Here is a 21,858-nt window from a genome sequence, read left to right on the forward strand (position 1 = left end):
TTTTATTTTATTTTATTTTATTTTATTTTATTTTATTTTATTTTATTTTATTTTATTTTATTTTATTTTTAAAAATATGTATTTATTTTGAGGAAGAGAGAGTGCACAAGCAGGGGAAGGGCAGGGAGAGACGGAGAGAGAGAGCCCTATCTGGGACTTGATTTCACAAACCGTAAGCTTGTGACCTGAGCCAAAATCAAGAGTCAGATGCTTAACTGACTGAGCCACCAAGGCACCCCAAATGTAGAGATTATTTAAAATTTTTTTAAACATTTATTTATTTTTGAGAGACAGAGTACAAGTGGGGGAGGAGCAGAGAGAGAAGGAGACACAGGATCCAAGGCAGGCTCCAGGTTCTGAGCTGTCAGCATAGAGCCCGAGACGGGTCTCAAACCCACGAACAGCGAGATCATGACCTGAGCTGAAGTTGGATGCTTAACCAACTGAGCCATTCAGGCGCCCCAAAGATTATTTTAAATAGATAAAGTTACAATCTGATATAGTTTGTTCCCGGATGTTAAATTTACAAAGTAAATTTAAGTGATATATTAAACATCTTTTTGTTCTGTCAACTATAGACAGCATCTCTTGATCCCTCATACTGTATGACAAGGGTTTTGTCAGCACTCCTGGCCTTTCCTCTACCTATTCTTCCTTCTTTGTACCTTCCATTTGGAATTCCATTTGGCAGGTTGGATCCCTGTGGGGATATAATTGAAAGATGCAGTTCCCTACACCTGCTTCTCACTCAATAAACTACTGAAATGCCATCTTCCCCGAGAAAACCTTTTGGGACCTCATTGGGAAAATGAGTCATGTGTCTATAATCCCATTAACAAAATGATAGCCTAGGAGTCCATGAACTCTTAACCCAACAGACCTTTGGCCTGTTTGGTGTTAACAACCAGAGGCGGAAACAACCAACTTGGCCATGCCCTAAACATGCTGAGGTTTATTTACTTTTCTCATGCCCTTTCGAACCAAAGACTATAAAACTGCCTTAGTAATATAACTCCTGTGAGAACTCTCCGATGGAATTAGTGACATCACAGTGAATTTTCAAGAGAATGTACATGAAATTTATTGTTCACCTTGAACTTCATATGGATAAGTTGATTTAAAAGCAAGTCATTCACTTTGAAAGGAACTGCATCTTGGCTGTAACTGAAATTATAAGGGTTGGGAGGCAGAATGATGGTAATGAGCTGGGAAGCAAAACACTGCTGCCACCTAGTGGTTACTCATTCTGAAATACTGCAATTCTTTCAAACCACAGGCAGCTGAATTAGTACAGTCCCAAACCAGAGAAACTTCCATTTCCTCCTCTTTTGTTAGAGAAAGATGTTAGACAACCTTTTGTAAATGGTCAAAGGCAAAACAAGGTATTAATGGGATTAGCCTGTGAGAGCTGCTCTTCTTTTGTGTAATCAGAAGAATTAACAGAGCACTGACAAAGGCAAACTGCTGTAGGTCAACATGGACAGCAACCAAATCTCTAGCATGAAGTGGCAGTTCCAAAAGGAAGCAGAAGGTGCAACAAATGAACAGAGAGGGACCACAGTAAGGCAGGACACTCAGTAGTGGTCACTGCAATAGCAGCATGGGTCCAGAGGCAAAGCAGAATCAGAAGCAAGGTCAGCAGGGTTGATGACGATCAAGTCACATAGACTCAGGATCACTAGTCAGCAACATTTCTGAAGAACAGGGCAGTCAGGGAACAAAATATAATTAAACTGACCCTATCTCCTAATATTCCTATGGAGTAGATGTTGTTATCAGCCCTGTTCTACAGATGATGAATTAATTTGAGGCTAAATCACTAACCCAAAGTCACAGAACTAATGAGGTTTAGAGCCAAAATTTGAACCAAAGCAGTTTGACCCCAGAGTCAGAGCTCTTAACTACTATGCTTTTCTGCTTCCCTGAGGAAGAGGGAACCTGGGATTTCACTCCTCTAACTCTTTTGACTGTTGTATTAAGGGATGGTTGTGAATTAGAACTCAGGGTGGTTAAGATTTGGACCTAGATCTACTAGGTCCCTAGTAGGTCTGGCACCTACTTGCAGGAGGTATTTAACCTTTAAGGAATTAAGTTTCCTTACTTGTAAAATAGGGATATTAAGGAGGCCAATACGTTGCTTCAAAGATTTGTTGAGATAATACACAGTTTCTGTCATATGGCAGGTAAGATAGCTTGCCTACAAAGACGATTGCCAATGATTCTCATGATTGTAAGTACTACTACTCTCAGCAAGGGGTGGAGTCTGTTTCCCTTCCCCTAGAATCTGGGCTGAGCTTATGGCTTGCTTTGACCAGTGGAATGTGTCAGGTGTATTGTTGGCTAGCTCCAAGCCTAAGTCTTAAAACTTAAGTCTTGCTTCCTTGGACCATCTGTGCCACTAGATAAGGAAGCCCAGCCTAGATTCTTGTATGGTAAAAACCACATGGAGAAAGAGGCACTAGGGAGCCAAGATCCTACCTGAGCTCACCTTGTGGATGTGACCACATGAGTGTTCCACATGAGATCAGAACTGACCTGCCAACCCACAGAATTATGAGAAATAAATCGTTGTTAAACTACCAAGTTTTGGGATAGTTTGTTATGCAGCTGTGAGAAATAAGCCCACTGACCCAATCAAAGGAGGGACTTGGAGACTCAGAGCACAGTGAAGTGAGGCTTTAATCAACGTTCTTACAAGAGTGGGTGTCTAATGGACAAGCATACTCAGGGCAGTTACAGCAGACAATTTATCTCCTAGCACGCAAGTCCCTCCCCTGATTCCTCATTAGCTGATACTACAGAGGTTACAGCCTTACCCCCATGTTGCCTATGCTCATGTAAGGCAAAAAGTAGTCTGATTGGAACAAATGTACATTCCTTGAAGTGGTGCAGAGACTTCAGTTCTTTGGCACATGCTCATTGCAAAGCCCGTAAAAATAAGACCGTGAAATAGAGAGGGGAAGAACGAGGAAGTGAAGTGTCTAAGGGTTTGGGACTCCCCCACTAAGGGTGGGGGCAGGGGTGGGGCTGGGTGGCTGGTACAGTTTCCAATAGGTTGTAAACCTATTGTTAATTAGACAGCACAGCTTTTATTTGGTACTTCTGAAAATGAATCTTCTCTCTTACTTCTCACAGCAGCAAATAGAAAGTCCTCAATAAATAACATCTATTAGTATTATAATTGGTGCTGATGAGGGATTCAAACAAATATCTGATCCATCTTTTTTTTAGATCACTGACTTTTCTCCCCTTTCTCTGTTATGGGCTGGGAGAAATGAGAGGTATATGTGCAGATGAACACTGCTTATTACAAATATGTCTTATCTTTATTAAAACAATATTGCTGGATATCTACTCAGAAAGACTGTTAGCATTTCAAATTGCTATATACATTTGAGATAATATAGAAGCATATTTTTTCACACATTTACAATCCAGACTATTCACTAAATTGGTTATGGTGGAACCTTCCAAAGCTTTTGTGTTGAAGGATTTGAGGCATGAACAGCATGAACAGAGACTTATCCCTTTAATCCGGCATCTCAGAGCCCTGACAATGATTCTTTAACTTTCATCTCCTTTATATCTCCTTCTCTAAAGTCCTCTTTTTCTGTCCGTACATGTCCTTTGCCTTCTTAACATGCCTTTCTTGTCTCTTTTCCTTATTGTGACAATTAAATGAGACATTCTCTACCAAAATGTAGGCTCTGATATGGAGGAGATTTTTATCCCTTTTGCTCTCTACAGAATATTCTTTACTTAGAACAATGCCTGGCACACAGAAGGTGTGCAATGACTATGTTTTGAATGAATTAAATAATTCACGTGAAAGCATTGAGAACAGTGTCTGGCATAGAGTCGATGATGCTCATAAATACAACTCTGACAGTCAGTACTGTTATAAATGTGATCATTCACATTCATTTTTTTTTCAACGTTTTTATTTATTTATGGGACAGACAGAGACAGAGCATGAACGGGGGAGGGGCAGAGAGAGAGGGAGACACAGAATCGGAAACAGGCTCCAGGCTCCGAGCCATCAGCCCAGAGCCTGACGCGGGGCTCGAACTCCCGGACCGCGAGATCGTGACCTGGCTGAAGTCGGACGCTTAACCGACTGCGCCACCCAGGCGCCCCATCATTTTTAAGAATGTTTTATTACTTTGGGGCGCCTTTGTGGCTCAGTTGGTTAAGCGTCTGTCTTCCACCCAGGTCATGATCTCATGGTTTGTAGGCTTGAGCCCCGTGTTGGGCTCCATGCTAGCAGTGTGGAACCTGCTTGGGATCCCTTTCTCTCCCTCTCTCTCTCTCTCTCTGTCTCTCTGTCTCTCTCTCTTTCTCCCTTTCTCTCTTTCTTGTTCTGCCTCCCCCCCCAACTTGTGTTCTGTCTCCCTTAAAACTTAAATAAACTTAAAAGTAAACTAAAAAATGTTTTATTACTTTTAGTCTTCGTCTCTTTTCTTTCTACTTTGTCCCTTTCTTTTCTTTCTTTTTCCGTCACTGCATCTTCTGTGCAACCCTTACTTGTGGCCTGAGACCCTCATAGATGTTATGTCTTAACTCAGAGGATGTGCAAGAAAAGGTTTTGGAAATTTGTCTTGGGTGAAATAGAAAAATTTGTGATTCATAGCTGACCTAGGATTACACATAAGATTCTGTTGGGGCGCCTGGGTGGCGCAGTCGGTTAAGCATCCGACTTCAGCCAGGTCACGATCTCGCGGTCCGTGAGTTCGAGCCCCGCGTCGGGCTCTGAGCTGATGGCTCAGAGCCTGGAGCCTGTTTCCAGTTCTGTGTCTCCCTCTCTCTCTGCCCCTCGCCCGTTCATGCTCTGTCTCTCTCTGTCCCAAAAATAAATAAACGTTGAAAAAAAAAAAAAAAGATTCTGCTATTGAGGTGAGCCTAATTTTGGTGTTCATATTTTAACCAGGGGCCTAGCTTATGGAAAAGAGCAAGCTTATTAAGTAGTAGGCTAACAAATACCTGACTGTACATGTCTCTGAGTGTGTGGGTGTTTCTGGTGCCTGTTGGTGAGTAACTGTGCTGCTCTTGGCAATAGAAATGTGAGGAGAATCGAATAGAACTGGTTTTGCTATTTTTTTTCTTTCCCTCTTTCCCCACAGGGGAATGGAAATGAACCAGCACATAGTGTATCGATTCTTTCTCAGGCTCGTAACATTACGGAATCCCTGTTGAAGTGCAAGCTGGACTGGCGGAAATCAGATTTCCCATATCTTCTCAAAGGCTGTTTGTCAAGGTAAATCCCATACATTTTAAAACCCTGACTTCCCAGGGCTAGATGGGAAAATAAAAAGCTTTGGGCTTGTAACCAGAACTGATTATGCAGATGTCTCCATTACCTCAGATGGTCACTCTTGTAGGAAGAGCTCTCTCATCTTTCCTGCTGGTCTTTTAGATTCAAATCAGGAGTTTCACAGATGTGCAGTCCAGTGGGCTGGGTAGCTTGGGCCAAGTACAAAACAGTATTGATGCTGTTCTTAACACAGCCTTGTTTATGTTTCAACTATGCTAATAGGCAGCTCAGACTTCTTAGCCCTGCTAATGTTTGAAAACTGAGAGTTGGGAGGAGAATGGATGAGTCTGCAAGCCTCCTGTCACCTCTCAAAACTGCCTTCAACTACTCTGTTTTTCTTTCCTTCCTTCAAACATTTGATCATTATATAGACAATAACTTACCAGGCCTCTTTACCAGTGAACCAACCTAGTAAGCCAATCTAGAGTTAGGGTAGAGAGATTTTGAGGCATTCAGACCATCAGTTCTCAAACATGCTAACTTAATTGGCGCACAAGACCCCACAATACACCTAACCCATCCATTCCACTTCTGGTGGGAAAAGAATTTGATGATAAAGAATTAGAGAAGAGCAAAATGGCAACCTAAAACAGCAGCATCATAATGTGTATGCATGAACAAAACGATCAAAAACAGAAAAACAACATTTGAAATGTGAAATAACACATACAAGAAGGGCTGTATTTATGGGGCGCCTGGGTGGCTCAGTTGGTTGGGCATCTGACTTCGCCTCAGGTTGTGATCTCAGGGTTCATGGGTTCGAGCCCCTCATTGGGCTCTCTGCTGTCAGTGCGGAGCCCACTTTGGAACCTCTGTCTCCTTCTCTCTCTGCTTCTCCCCTCCTCATGCTCTCTCTCTTTCTCTCTCTCCCTCTCTCTCAAAATAAATAAATAAGCATCATAAACAAAACAAAACAAGAAGGGCTGTATTGGAAACTCAAGACACTAAGAAGCCCCCCTCACCAACAACAAGCATTCCCAGCAATCTAGGTTGTTACATGTGCAGCAGGAAATTTATATCATTGCCAGCTTTTCTGTGGCAGCAAAAGTTTTCAATAATTGGCAGTACCACATGGTTTTTTGTGGGTTTTTTTTCTTTTGGTGAATATAAAAATTTAATCACTTTTAATAATTAACAAAGGAAGCTATTAGGTACTTAGTCATATGTAAAAAGGAAAGTCCCTGGCTTTGCATGGCATTTACTCTAAGAGCTGTGGAAAGAACTTGTATACTTTGATCTCCTTTCATGGTTCATCAGAAAGACTCCATGGGGGCCATGGAGTCTTGGAAACATGCTGGCTTAAATGCCTGTGACAGCCTTATTTCTGGGCCTTCCCTCATATAGTGTACCTGAGCCTAGAAGTTCTTCCACATCTTTGAGTAAGAATCTGATTTCTACATTAAGATGATCACTCTACTGGCAGAAATATAATAAATGCATAAAACTTTTCCAGGGAGTATTTGGCAATAGGTTCAAAGTCTTAAAAGTATGCATTACCTATTCACCCAGCAATTCCACTCCTAAAGAAATAATTATGAATATGAGCAAAGATGGATGTATGAGGGTAATTACTATGGTATATTTTAAACTATCTTTTATATTAGGAAATTGTTCACAACGCTAATTTTTAAAAGTAGGGCATATAACTGTGTATGATATAATCCTTTTCTCCTAAAGATGTAGGTCTATTCATAGAAAATGGCTGGAAGTGTATATAATACAATGTTAATAGTGATGATCTTTTTGTTTTTTTTTTTTTTAATTTTTTTTTTTCAACGTTTATTCATTTTGGGGACAGAGAGAGACAGAGCATGAACGGGGGAGGGGCAGAGAGAGAGGGAGACACAGAATCGGAAACAGGCTCCAGGCTCCGAGCCATCTGCCCAGAGCCCGACGCGGGGCTCGAACTCACGGACCGCGAGATCGTGACCTGGCTGAAGTCGGACGCTTAACCGACTGCGCCACCCAGGCGCCCCGTTCTTTTTGTATTATTACTGACTTTTCTCAAATGTCTACAGTAAACCTGTAGTACTTCTGTAATAAGAAGAAAAGGTATAAAGGTATTTAAATATGCCTGAAAGAATAGATGTTTTTGGCAGCACTGGTTAGAAGAACATGAATGGGGATGAGTGGATGAGAGGTTATTACAGGGTTCAGGCTCCGCATTGTCAGTGCAGAGCCCAACGCAGGGCTGATGACCTGAGCCAAGATCAAGAGTCAGATGCTTAACCAAGACTGAGCCACCCAGGTGCCCCCAAATTGACCTTTTAAAAGAGCCAACATGATTCATCCATTGCCTTTAGTACCTTTACACATGCATTTAAAGAAACTCAGAATCAACTCTGATTTAGTTTCCTGGCTTGTTCAGCCAAGTTAATGAGGATCTAGTTGACAGACAAAGAAAGAGAATGTAAGAGGAGGACTAGATAGTGGAGGGAGAGAATAAATTCAATGTTGGACTTGCAGAATTTGAGGGGTTTGTGAAATGTGTACTAAACTGTGGTACCTGAGTCAGAAGCTCACGTCTGATCAGTTGATGCAGAATTAGAGATCATCAGTATACATGTGATTGTTAATACTGGGTGGTTGTTAAGCTTGTCTGGAGAGTGAGAAAAGGGCTGAGCAGGGATCCCTGTGGAACCTCCACAGTTCGGGGCAGGATGAAGGAGAGGAATTCACTGAGAAGACTGAGGAGTGGTGAGGTAGGCCAGCCCATAATAGGCTAATCCAGATTCAAAGCTAGGCAAGAATGACCAGTTACACAAGTTCAGGGTTGCTTTCATTTCAGTTTACTACCAAGTCTGCAAGCAAGCATTGCAACAGGCACAGGAAATGAGACTGAAAGTGAGTGAGGAGACTCTGGGGTTTCTTCTGCTTTCATGGAGTTGTGACCAGAATTTAGGGGTCAGCATGGCCCCTCTCAAGTCTGATCTGCCACTCCTTGCTCTGTAGGCTGGGGAAAGGGCCTGCCAACCCTCAAGGGTCTAGGTTCTTCCGCGTCAGGCAATTCCTTGCTGTGCCATAGGCCTTGTATGTTCTTTCTTCTCAGTGCCTCCTCACCTGCACCAGGCTTGGACATGGAATACCCACAGTAGCCAGAGGGGTTCGGAGGGAAAAGGAAGTTTAGGGAGGAGAGAATTTCAAGTTTAGGGAGGAGTTGTTAGCAATATCAGATGCCAGAGTTCAGGTAACATAAGTGCTGAAGGGTTCCCATTTGGCGATTCAAAGGCTATTTGTAACCATAGACATAGGGCACCACCAAGCTCAGATTCCCACGAAAGTCATTTCCATTCTCACAAAATATAATCAAGATACTTATTTTAGGAGCACCTGGGTGGCTTAGTCAGTTAAGCACCTTACTCTTGATTTCGGCTCAGGTAATGATCTCAGGGTTTGTGAGATACAGCCCCATGTTGGGCTCTGTACTGATAGTGTGGAGCCTGCTTAGGAATCTCTCTCTCCTTCTGTTTCTGCCACTACCCCACTCACATTCTTTCTCTTTCTCTCTCAAAATAAAGAAATAAACATTTTTTTAAAAAGGTATTTATTTTAGTCGTGGTATTTTGTTATGGCAACCTGAGCTAAGACGTTCACTCTGCCAGACTCCTTCATTCATGGTGATTTATTCTTAGTGGCACTATTGTTGTTTCTAACATTCCATCCCTTTTTAAGGAACTCCCTGTCCATCACATTGTGGGCTGTGTTTAGTGTCTCTTACATAAGCCTCTTATGTCCCAGGCACATCAAGGAATGTGGCTGGGTACCAGTTTCATTGTCCCCAGACCTTCCCAATAGGTGAGAAGATTATTAGATGTTGGTCTGCCCAAAGCATGTGATGGACTTCTAGATGACTGAGGTCTATCAGGGTCATTGCTGATTCATGGAATGCTCAGATACCCCTAAGTGGCAGAATTAAAGAAACACTTTAACTGCAGGCTGGGGGAATGTTGGTCTTTAGCACAGAATTCTAATATTTGGGTTTTCTAGAGCAAGGTGTATGTTGGGACTCAATACTTAGACTCTTCTGGAATGGATGAAGCAGCTTCAAACTTGTGTCTGTTGGGCTAGCTTCATTTGGTCCCCCAAACCAAAGCAATATAAATATCCATATCTTTTTACGTCTGTCATTGCTTATTTGGTTTTCCATCTGCCCTGCTCTGAAGTAGGAGGGGGAAGAGAAGGCAGAGGGAAATCGTGAGCTCTTTAGAGGAATAGTGCCAGATATTAAATCTATAAACAAAATAGATTGAACCGGAGAGAATGAGTCAGAGATGAAGGAAGCATGAAAGCAATATCACACTGGGAAAATGTCACCTGAAAGTGCTGACCGAATGTTTCTGGCATATTTGTGATTGGCCCTTTAAGTCCGATCAGCACAATTTGGTTCCTGAACTGCGTGTGCCTCACTGCCCTATTGCGTGTATTTTCATTGTTTCCTCATTTCAAGCCCTTAAATTCATTTATGTAATACAAGCTGATGACCCATGGTGAGATTGTCCTTTCCTCTGGTGATAATGATCCTGTCACACCAGGTTCCTGTTTCACTGGAGTGTGAAGAGAGTTGTGCTGATTGATAGGGACCAAGCTGGAGTGAAATAAAGATTTGACTGGAGGATCCCTTAGTCTTCCTGTACAGTATGCTCAGAGTGTACTTGGAACTCAGAGTTATCTGAGGGCTCTGCCTTCTCAGAGTTAGGCTGTGATGGAAGTTGCAAATGTGGGCAGCCCCTGGGTCAGATGTATTTTATTTGGTCCACCCAGGATTTGGAGTCAGTTGCCAACATTTAAAAATAGGCATATTTCATAGCCAGGTTTCCCATTCCTCTTTAAAACAGGAAGATCTAGAATGTTGGACCTGTATCCCCTCCTGAAAATCATTGGTTAACGCAGAGTGGAACACTGCCCTTTAGTGGGGACAGGAGAGCTTTAGATTTCCATAGTCTCCACTGCTGCAGACATTTATATTGGCCACCATAGGCACTTAAGTTTGTATTCCATGTATATCCATCCACATAGGAACGATGTGTAGGGGAGAAAAACCCTTTTTTCTCCCCTAGGGTCACTGTTCGGGCCCAGGAATCAAACTGATCATAGACAGATTAACAACAACAAAAAACCAGTTTTGTTTGTTTTTTTTTTTTTTTAATTAAGTTTACTTATTTTTGACAGAGACAGAGTGTGAGAGCATGATCTGGGGAGGGGCAGAGAGAGAGGGAGACACAGAATCCGAAGCAGGCTCCAGGCTCTAAGCTGTCAGCACAGAGCCCGACGAGGGGCTCAAACCCACGAACTGTGAGATCATGACCTGGGCCGAAGTCAGACGCTTAACTGACTGAGCCACCCAGGCGTCCCCAAAAAACCAGTTTTAATTACACAGTTACACAAGGGAGTTTCACAAAGAATAGAGATTCAAGGAGGCAGCCACGTAATAGAGGCTTATATATATCGTCTTAGGTTAGACAAACAAAAAGAGGTTTGGGGGCTTCTGGGTGGGGAGGCAAGTTCTGGGAAAGCAAGGGGAGGAAGCACAAGATAAAGATGGGTTGTCTTGTTATGTAGATAAAAGTCTCTCAGGTGATAAAAGTTGTCTTTCTTCCTGGCACAGAGATAACTTTACAAATGGAAGTTTCCTTTCTAAACGTAAATTTCCTTTACAAAAGGGGAAATTTATACTCTATTTTTAAGCAGTTGGAGGTAAAGAGCCTTTCCTGCCACTGCTGGTTCTCAAGTGCCTTTAGCTCAAAATAATCCTTATGCCAAAGAGGTATATTTTGGGATGATATATCCTGGTACCCTTGAGAAGGAAACTAGCATTTATTGAGTTACCTTTATGTATGAACCACTGTATCTTGTAATTTCCACATATGATTTCATTCGATTATCCTCAAAATCAGTAAGGTTTGGGCTCCAGTGCTACAGGGACCATGCCTGTGACATGCCACCCCAAATATGGCATTTTGGTATATTCAGTATTTTATTTGTTAAATTATTTTTTTTAAGGTGTATTTATTTATTTTGAGAGGCAGAGAAAGAGAGAGAGAGAAAGACAGAGAAAGTGCATGCAAGAGAGAGAGAGGCAGAGAGGGAGGGGATAGAGAATCCCAAGCAGGCCCCATGCTATCAGTGCAGAGCCCGACATGAGCTCAATCCCACAAACTGTGAGATCATGACCTGAAGAGTCGGATGCTCAACTGACTGAGCCACCCAGGTGCCCCTAAATTATTTTTTTAAATGTGTGTCTTTAAATTTATTTTTTAGTAATTGCTATACCCAATGTGGGGCTCAAACCCATGACCCTGAGATCAAGAGTCACATGCTCCTCCCACTGAGCCAGCCAGGCGTCCCTGGCATATTGAATATTTTAAAATGAAGGAGTTTGAGAACACAGCAGAAGGAGGAAGGTCACGCTGACCTTCTGCCTACCCTTCTTGTCTAAAATAAGTCATAAAATCTTTGTGTGAGAGGTGCCCTCCCTATTCTGGGAGGAAAGGAGCATCCTTATCTCTAAAGACAAAAGGGCCTGAGAAGAATGCTAACCAACAAGCATTTCTAAGTTTCATGTGAGAAATAAGCCCACTGACACAATGAAAGGAGTGACAGGGAGACTCCGAGCACAGTGAAGCCAGGCTTTAATCAACATTCTTGCAAGAACATTCTTGCAAAAGCAGTGTGTGATGGACAGGCACACTTGGGTCACTTACATTAGACAATTTATCTCCTAGCACACAAGTCACTCCCCTGGTTCCTCACTGGCTGATACTTACAGAGGTTACAGTCTTACCTGGAAGTCACCTATGCCCATGTAAGGTAAAAAAGTAGTCTGATTGAACAAATGTACATTCCTTGAGGTGGCATAGAGACCAAAGTTCTTGGGTCCATGCTCATTGTAAAGCCAGTGAAGTGAAGTGTCTAAGGGTTTGGGAATCCATTTGGGGTGGGGTGGGGTGGGGGGTTTCATACATTTTCCAATAGGTTGTAAACCTATTGTTAATTAGACAACACAGCTTTTATTTGGTACTTAAATGAATCGTCTCCCTTTCTTCTCACACTCTTGAATATATCATATTCTTCCACCTCTGTCCACTCTTCATCAGACCTAACATAAACACTCAGTTCTGTTCCACTGCATCTGCATTTCCTTATGAAGGCTCCTGTGTTATGTAAAACTTATATTACATAAATTTGTATGCCTTTTTTCCCCCATTAATACATTTTTGTTGGTTTAATTTTCAGACCCAGCCAGGTAACATAAAAGAGTCAAGAAAAATATTTTCCTCTCCTACACCTATTTCTTTTACCACTGTGCCAGTCCCAGCATTTAGTATAGTCAAAGCTAAAGTAGGAACTCAAAAGCATTTATTGGATGAACGAATGTACACATGAACACATAAATAAATGAATGAGTTATTTTTATCCCATTTTTTTGTAGATGAGAAAATCAAGGCCCTGGGCATTTAAGTAACTTGCTCAGAATCATATAATCAGTAGAGGTTACAGTTGGGATTCACATATGAAACTATGGGACTCCAGAAGTCCAGTGTGAAGGAAAAGGGTAAAGGCCATGGGGTCATTTCAGGGCCAAGTGCACAGTAGGCATGTTGTAAGCACTTACTGAATTGGTTGATAATGTTTAAATGTATTTTCATGAGTACAAGCAACCAGAAGATTACAAGCGTGGTTTTAGTTTATGAAATTTGTTTAAAATCTACTGGTGTCCTGGGGTGCCTGGGTGGCTCAGTTGGTTAAGCATCTGACTTCGGGTCAGGTCATAATCTCGTTGTTTGTAAATCCGAGCCCCATATCGGGCTGTGTGCTGACAGCTCGGAGCCTGGAGCCTGCTTCAGATTCTGTGTTTCCTTCTCTCTTTGCCCTTCCCTCACACTCTCTTTCTTTCTCTCTCTCTCTCAAAAGTAAATAAACATTAAAAAAATTTTAAAAATCTACTGGTGCCTGGGATTGAGCTTTGGGATTTCTTAATAGTGAGGCCTTGTAGTAGAGGGTACTATTGACATGTAGCAAGGAGGGCAGAATGTTGCTGTTCACGTGCTACTTACATGTGCTACTTACATGTGAATTTCCAAAGCTAATTCTCCTTACACATCTAAAGAGCTTCCTCTGGGCTTATTTCCTTAAACTACCTGCTGATGGTGCTTGGTTACCACCCTAGAGCCCAGGGCTGTTCTCAGAAATGAATGTAATTCAATGCTCCTTTGTGAGGCTATTATTAGGAGGACCTGAAACTGGTTTAGGAAGCATACTGTTCAAAACGAAGCCCTTTACAAAGAGAATGGGTTGGCCTGGCTGAGGGAAATGGGGAAGTGAGTAAGAGCCACTCTTGTGGCTTAGGTTCTAGCTCTGTGTTTACGATTTCCAAATTGATTTATAATTTTTTCCAAATTGATTTATAATTTTCATATCTCTCACACAAGTCTCATCATTCCAAAAACTGCTAGATATTTCCCACAGACCTCTGTCTACCATGACGCTAAACCTAACATATTGAAAACAGAACACACCACATTTGTGCCCATGAACCAGTCTTTCCTTCTGGTTTTCTCCATCAGTGGCTCTTTATTCTTTCACTTACTAAGCTCCAAACTGGAGTTTTCTAATACTCTTATAATTCATATATGCTGACACTTTTCCATAAATTTCCTTCCTCCTCCCCCTCCCCCTTTCCCAAGTGCAAGCCTCTATCTATCCTCAGATCTTGAATGCTAAAGTAGCTTCCTTGCTGAAGTAGCTTCTCTCTGCTTTCAGGCTCACTTTCCTTTTATATCCCTGCATACTACAGCCAAATTTATCTTACTAAAATCCGGTTTTCATGTCCCTTTTCAGGTTCCAAATCTATATTATCTTCTTATGGCTTGGACTGGCTTTTCCAGTTGTTCTGTGAAGATTTCATTCCATCAGAAATTAATAGGCTTTAAGTAAAAAACAGATTCTGTGATCAAATGTCAGGGAAATGCTAGGTTGACAAAGTTATGAACCATTTCTTTCCTGCAGGATAACTCATAGCTTTCATATGTCAATACGTGTTAGTATACAGTGTTTTCCGAGGTTGATATTTTCACAGAACCTTTTTTGGCAGAGTATTTCATTGGTCTAGGTCTTCATGCACCACACTTTGGAAACATTGGTCCACAAATTCAAATCCATACTCCCTGTGATGGTTAATTTTATGTGTTAATTTGACTGGGCCATGGAATTGTTAACCCTAAAAATCAAACGGCCAATTATTTTACCAACAAATAAATAGCAGAGAATTGCAATCAGGGACAAGCAAGCTACAGCAACATCATAGGCAACTCTGCTGAACAAAGGAGAGAAAGCCTCTTTTGTTCAGGAAATCGGGAAGTTGGGAGCTCTGAGTTATGACTGTCTCTCATTGGCTGGGCTGTTGTGGGGGGCAGCAGGAGGAGGAAACCCTTTTTTCCCCCCTTCTGGGATGGTAAAGTAGTGTCCACCTGCAAGGTCCCTCTCCCTGTTGGTATCTGCAACTGATGAGGAGTGGTAGGGCATGAGAGCTCCCCCTGCTGGCCTTCTACTCCATTCTAGTGAGATTTCCCTTTATTAAATTTCACAAGATGCCCAGATATTTGGTCAACCATCCATTAACTATGTTTCTTTGAGGTTGTTTTTATTTTTATTTATTTATTTATTTATTTATTTATTTATTTATTTATTTATTTTTTAATGTTTATTCTTGAGAGAGAGACAGAGTCAGAGTGCAAGCGGTGGGGGGTGGGGGGGGTGGGGGGGGCCAGAGAGAGAGGGAGACACAGAATGTGAAGCAGGCTCCAGGCTCTGAGCTGTCAGCACAGAGTCCGACTCAGGGTTCGAACTCACGAGCCATGAGATCGTGACCTGAGCCAAAGTTGGGCACTTATCCGACTGAGCCACCCAGGCACCCCTATTTTTTTTAAGTTTATTTATTTATTTTGAGAGAGCAAGGAGGGGAGGGGCAGAGAGAGAGGGGGAGAGAGAGAGTCCCAAGCAGGCTCTGCACTGTCAGCACAGAGCTCCATGCAGGGCTCAACCTCACCAACTGTGAGATCATGACCTGAGCTGAAATCAAGAGTCGGATACTTAATGGACTGAGCCACCCAGGCACCCCTGTGAGGGTGTTTTTAGATGAGTTTAACATTTAAGTCCATAGATTGAGTAAAGCAGATTGCCCTCCTTAATGCGGGTGGGCATCATTCAATCAGTTGAAGGTCTAAATAGACCAAAAATTCACATCCTTCTATGAGTAAGAGAGAATTTCTCCTGCCTGAACTGCCTTCAAACTGGGACATCAACTTTTTCCCCTCTTCAGACTCAAACTGGAATATTAGTTTTTCTTGGGTCTGAAGCCTGCCAGCCTTCAGACGGGAACTACACTGTCAATTCTCCTGGGTTTCCAGGTTCTAACTTATCCTGCAGATCTTGGGAATTCTCAGCTTCCAAATCACATGAGCCAATTCCGTATATCTCTCCACACACACACACACACACACACACACACTATTGGTTCTAATTCTCTGGAGAACCCTAATACACTCCCATCTTTTTCTCCAAGGCAGTTTAAGATCAGACTCCTGTAATACCTGTGTATCTCTTTCCCAGCACATACCTCTGCTCTAGGTAAGCTGGTCTCATTATTTCTACATGCCCTTTGCGGAATTCACCTCCAAACTTTGTCCAAACTGTTTCTTTTGCTTATCTATGGCTCTTCCTTTTCCTGTTTGTTCACATTCTACCCATCTCTCTCTCTTTCTCTCTCCCCCTCCTTTCTTCCCTTTCTTTCTAACATTTTCTTTTAAGAAAATAAATTTCCCAAAGACAAGTCGTGCACAGCATTGACTTGCATTCATTGCTAAGCACTGTGCTCTGTGGGAAGTGGCTAGAATGCTAATCCACTAGAAATTCAAGGAAGAAAAACCTAGAGGAAGTTCCCATTATAAGAATAGATTTAAAAAGTGAGACTCTTTCTCAGTCTTCTAATTCCTTAGTGCTTTCCCCCAGAGACATCTACAGTTACCGGTTTCTTTTTTCTCTTGTTTCAAGATCCAAGTTAATTCTCATGATTGAAAATTAGAGTCACTTGCAGAGCAGTTAAGATTCCTGAGGGCCAGGCTGCAACCTTAGACCATGTACATCAGATTCTCGGGGCGGGGGAAACCCAGGCATCAGTATTTTGTAAAGTTCTCCATTTGATTCCAGTGCATAGCAAGGACTGAGAACTAGTGTGAAGTCTTCTTGATCAGAAGGTACTGAGTCCATGGCCCTTTTGGTATGTGCCATACAGTCTGGCTTGTGGTGATCTCATCTTATTAAAAATGGGAGCCTGTGGCTTACCTGGTGGTGTTCAAGGAAGAGAATTTCTCTAGTTCTGAAAGTCAGTTTGAATATCCCTCCCACCCGTTCTCCTCTCAGGTATGGAGAGCAGTGGTTCTCTCTGGCAAGCATGAGATTCACCTAGAGGCCCTACTCCTAGAGTGTCTGAATCAATAGGTGTGGTGGGGGCAAGAATTTGCATTTCTTAAAAAAATTTTTTTTTTAATATTTATTTATTTTTGAGAGAGAGAGTGAGTGAGCAAGGGAGGGGCAGAGAGAGGGAGACACAGAATCTGAAGTAGGTTCCAGGCTCCAAGTTGTGAGTGCAGAGCCCGACACAGGGCTTGAACCCACAAACCGTGAGGTCATGAACTGAGCCGAAGACGAACACTTAACCAACTGAGCTACCCAAGCGCTCCAAGAATCTGTATTTCTAATGATGCTGGTGATGGTGACTCTCTTGATCTGTGGACCATATCTTGAGAACCATTGACCAAAAGGACGACCCAAGTGGGCCTAATATGGCCGCTTGTGCCTGAGGAAAACCTAAGAGATTGCACACAAAAGTAAAGGCTGGCTAAAAATACTACTTAGCATGGAGGTTACCAATTGGTGGCCCAAACCCTAAATCCAGTCCATAGATGGGTTTTGTAGGGTCACACAATGTTTTCTGTTAATGAAAATAGTTCATACTTAAAAATCAGGGATTTACACACACACACACACACACACACACACACACACACACACAAATATTTAAAAATTTTAAGAACAGTAGGTTGGCAGCAAGGGGCCCAATTTTGTATGTGCATTCAACTTTAATCAACAAGGAGTAGCTGCTTTGCTCTCCAAATCAACCCAGCCCCCAGCCAGCCTTACAAATGAATATACCATATGAGTGAGCCCAGGCAAAATAGAAGCAGAAAAACTACAGAGCAAAGCCATAAAATAGTGAAAAGTAATATACTATTGTTGGCTTAAGCCACTAAGTTGTAGGATGATTTGTTACATAGCAATAGCTAACTGATATAACAATTGGCAGAATTCCCACAGGCCTGCTTCACTCAATTAGGTTACCTTCCAGGCCCCTGTAGGCAAGTGAGTTTCCAGCCTGGGCCTTTCCCTACAGAGCACTAAGATAGACTTGAAAACCTTTTCCACATCCATTATCCCAACAACCTCACAAGGTCAGCTGGTAATAAATCCATTTTGCTGATGAGGAAACTGAGGACTAGCAAGCTAAAGGATATCCCTAGAGCGACATAGGAACAACAGGGTGAGAATCCATCACTTTGCGCTTCTGTTTCAGTGCTTGCCCCCTTCCCTCCTGGGCAATCAGCTGTTAGTCTCTCAAGGCCAATAGACTTGACAGCCACTAAAACCAAAGTGTGTAAGGTAACAGGGTATGATGTTTTCAAGAAGGGGAGCCCTCTAGCTAGTCTTTATTTATTAATTTTTTAAATGTTTATTTTTTGGGGGGGAGGGGGGAAGGGGAGGAGAGAGAGAGAGAGAGAGAGAGAGAGAGAATGAGAGAGAGAGAGAGAGAGAGAGAGAGAGAGAGAGAGAATGAGTGGGGGAGGGGCAGAGAGAGAAGGAGACAGAATCTGAAGCAGGCTCCAGGCTCTGAGCTGTCAGCACAGAGCCTGATGTGGGGCTCTAACCCATGGACCATGAGATCATGACCTGAGCTGAAGTCAGATGCTTGACTGACTGAGCCACCAAAGCAGCCCTAGTCTTTATTTATTGAGAATACTGACTGTGAAGAGCCTTAATATAGTGACCACTACATAGAAGGGCCTTAATGAGAGCTACTTGTTATTATATACTCCCCCTTCTATAACATCCTTTGATATCCTCTTCTGTCTTTCCCTACTCACCAGACTGCCATCTGGAGAATTTCATCTGTCTTCTAAGATCTGGTACATTTTCTGTATCTCTATTACAGCCCATAATTATAGTGTATTATATATTTAAGAAGTTTTTATCTTTATTAAAAATGTTTTTATTTTCAAGTAATCTCTACATCCAATGTAGGGTTCAAACTCACAGCTCCAAGATCAAGAATTGCATGCTGTACCAACTGAGCCAGCTAGGCACCCTTAAATGTTCAGATTTTTTTTTTCTTTAAGTGGGCTTCATGCCCACCATGGGGCTTGAACTCACAACCCTGAGATCAAGAGTAGCATGTTCTACTGACTGAGCTAGCCAGGCACACCCTTTATTATATTTTTGATGTATCCCTCTACTCCCTCAGATGCTGGGTGCTTTCATTTTAGGGGTTATAGATTTCCTTTTTATTTCCACAGGACCTGGACCAAAGTGGATGCTGAATCAGTGATGATCAAATGGAAATGAAATTGAATTACAGAGTTGCAAGATACATTCAGTCATAGTCTGGTTTGACTCCTATAATAATCATCCTGCAAAAGCAAGTTTTGTTATATCATTTACCCATATTAAAAATAAAGAAACAGGGGTGCCTGGGTGACTCAGTCAGTTAAGTGTCTGGCTCTTGATTCAGCTCAGGACATGATCTCATGATCTCAGATTGAGCTAGTTGTTAGCACAGAGCCTTCTGGGGATTCTCTCCCTCCCTCTGTCTCTGTCCCTCACCTCCACACACATGTGTGTGCCCGCCCATGCGCATGCTCTGTCTCTCAAAATAAATAAATATATTTTTTTTTAAATAAAGAAAACAGAAGGACAGATATCATATGTTTTCACTCATATGTGGATCTTGAGAAAGTGGACAGAAGACCATGGGGGAAGGGAAGGGGAAAGAAAATAGATACACAGAGGGAGGGAGGCAAACCACGAGAGACTATTAAATACAGAGAACAAACTAAGGGTGGATGGGGTGATGGGGGAGAGGAAATATGGGTGATGGGCATTGAGGAGGGCACTTGTTGGGATGAGCACTGGGTGTTGTATGTAAGCCAATTTGACAATAAATTATATTCATAAAATAAAACAAAACAGAACCTCACTCTACTAAGAACTTCTTTCCAATTGGTGATACTTAGGTGGTATTTGTTAGGCTTTCCATCAAGTAGTTGACTGTTATTCTTTGCTTTTCTTTATAGTTTTTCTTTATAGGTTTTCTCCTTGATGGCAGACCCTAAGCCTTACTTAGATCTCTATGCCCAGCATGAGGTGTGGCAAGTGGTAGACACTAAGTAAGTGTTGACTTGAACTTAATTCCACTTCTGTGTTAGAAGCTATGTCTGGTTACTGATGTGGGAAACAAAGGCAAATGAAAAATTAAATTCCCTTACTGCCTACAGCCCATTGACAAGTCCTTGAAACAGGCAGGGATATTTCTCTAGGAGCTCAGCTGCCTCCGTGATGACACTTTACTGAAGGCAAAAAGGGAATCTTAGCTTAATGTTATCCCAACTCCCCAGGATCCTGTACGTACTTTAACATATAAAAATTCCTTTGGAAACTTCCTTTATCTCTACCCCCAAGATATATGTTGGCACTGGTACTCCAAGCATATGGCCCACTGATACACATCTGAAGGGTCTCGTGACTGAGCTTTTACTGAACAGAAATAAATGACCTTTTCCTAACAGCAGCTAGCCCTTCAAGATCCTGGAAGGAAACCTTGTTTCCAAAGTACCTTAGAGACTTATGCTATCCTTAACCCCCTCCCAACCTGAAGAGTCACTCTTCACAACCCCAGTGCAGCTCTTTCTGCCCACAGGTCCTGCCCCCGTGCTTTAATAAAATCACCTTTTGCACTGAAGATATCTCAAGAATTCTTTCTTGGCCCCCAGCTGCAAACCCCAACACTTCAAACCACATCAGTACGACTTTAAGGAAATGTTTGAAAGAGCTATTTAAAATTTGCTTATGATTAAGTCCTACTTTCAGTCTGTCAGAACATTAACCAAACATTGTCTCGCTCTTTTATCACAGATTAGATGCCTGGAGAGAGAGACTGAGACAGACAGAAGACATACACAGAGAGAGAGACTGACTGACTTGTATCTTTGAGAAAAGAAGGACACAGAAAATTGCAGGGTAACCAGACCCTGTCTGAGAGAGAATTCTTTCTTTGTGCTAACAGTGGAGAAATGCGGGGCTGTCATATGAGGAGCAGTCTTACTCTTTGTGTATCAGGTAAGGCAGAAAAGAGAAGACTAAGGTTCAAGGAAAGGGAGAATTAGAAGCGGCCAAATGATTGAAATCAACAAAAGGACGGCCAAGAAATATGAGAAACGAAGAGGAAGGAAAGACTGAGAGGGCGTTCTGTCAATAGCATTTAAAAGAGAGTAAGGAATGTAAAGTGACCCGCTGTGAGGGAGCTACAAGATACCATCTGTGTTCTTTTCCCTATGAGACCCTCTCTTCTGAAAAGAATTGTCATCCTCAAGCCCCGAACAGCACTGCACTATTTTGTTGGTGATGTTGCTTTTAAAATGTAGACTATGATGTTATTTTAAGATTTCAATTAATCTGCGACAACATTCCAGTATTTTGTAAAATGAAAATATGCCGAGTCATCCTGTCAAGAGAGAGGATAACCTTCAAGAAGCTAGGGTATTTTTTTCCCTATCATCATGGTTGCCGATTTTGACAGGGAGTTACCCAACGTGCAAGGAATATTCCTTGGTGTTAGCAGTGGGTTCCATATCATGTTTTGAGCTAGTATGGTCTTCTGGTCTAGAGCCATTTGTGTCTGAAAATGATGGTTGTAGTAACAATTTGTCATATTCTCTTTGTAGCAAGTTCCTTTTGCTCATGAGCCTGTTTTTATTGAAGAAGCATTTAGTGTAGGTAAATGACCCTTGCCTTCTGTCTTTTTTTTTTTTTTTTAATTTTTTTTTTTCAACGTTTATTTTATTTTTGGGACAGAGAGAGACAGAGCATGAACGGGGGAGGAGCAGAGAGAGAGGGAGACACAGAATCGGAAACAGGCTCCAGGCTCTGAGCCATCAGCCCAGAGCCTGACGCGGGGCTCGAACTCATGGACTGCGAGATCGCGACCTGGCTGAAGTCGGACGCTTAACCGACTGCGCCACCCAGGCGCCCCTTGCCTTCTGTCTTTAATTGAAACTCAGCCTGCTACAGTTAATATGTTTCATTACTCACTAAATCTTGGGGGGAAAACCTAATGTGCTATAAAAGCAAAGGAAACAAAATTAATTGATTTCAGCACACATTTTTCCTATGCGATGGAGCCAGCTGTCTCTAAAGTAGAGTGCATATGAGTAGCTGGCTGT

General features: G+C 42.2%; 1 long non-coding RNA gene across 1 annotated transcript in view; it reads left to right on the forward strand.

Annotated features, from left to right (window-relative positions):
* The window catches only part of LOC121041304 (uncharacterized), a 25,852-nt gene extending 4,425 nt beyond the window's left edge, over nucleotides 1–21,427 (forward strand). Inside the window, exons 2-3 of the long non-coding RNA XR_005795658.1 lie at nucleotides 5,121–5,254; nucleotides 20,552–21,427. This is a non-coding gene — a long non-coding RNA (uncharacterized LOC121041304). The remainder of the gene's footprint in view (nucleotides 1–5,120; nucleotides 5,255–20,551) is intronic.
* The last annotated feature ends 431 nt before the right edge of the window (nucleotides 21,428–21,858 follow it).

This window comes from Herpailurus yagouaroundi, unplaced genomic scaffold (assembly GCF_014898765.1).
Source record: "Herpailurus yagouaroundi ecotype Mexico unplaced genomic scaffold, PumYag 183, whole genome shotgun sequence".
NCBI classification, from domain to species: domain Eukaryota; kingdom Metazoa; phylum Chordata; class Mammalia; order Carnivora; family Felidae; genus Herpailurus; species Herpailurus yagouaroundi.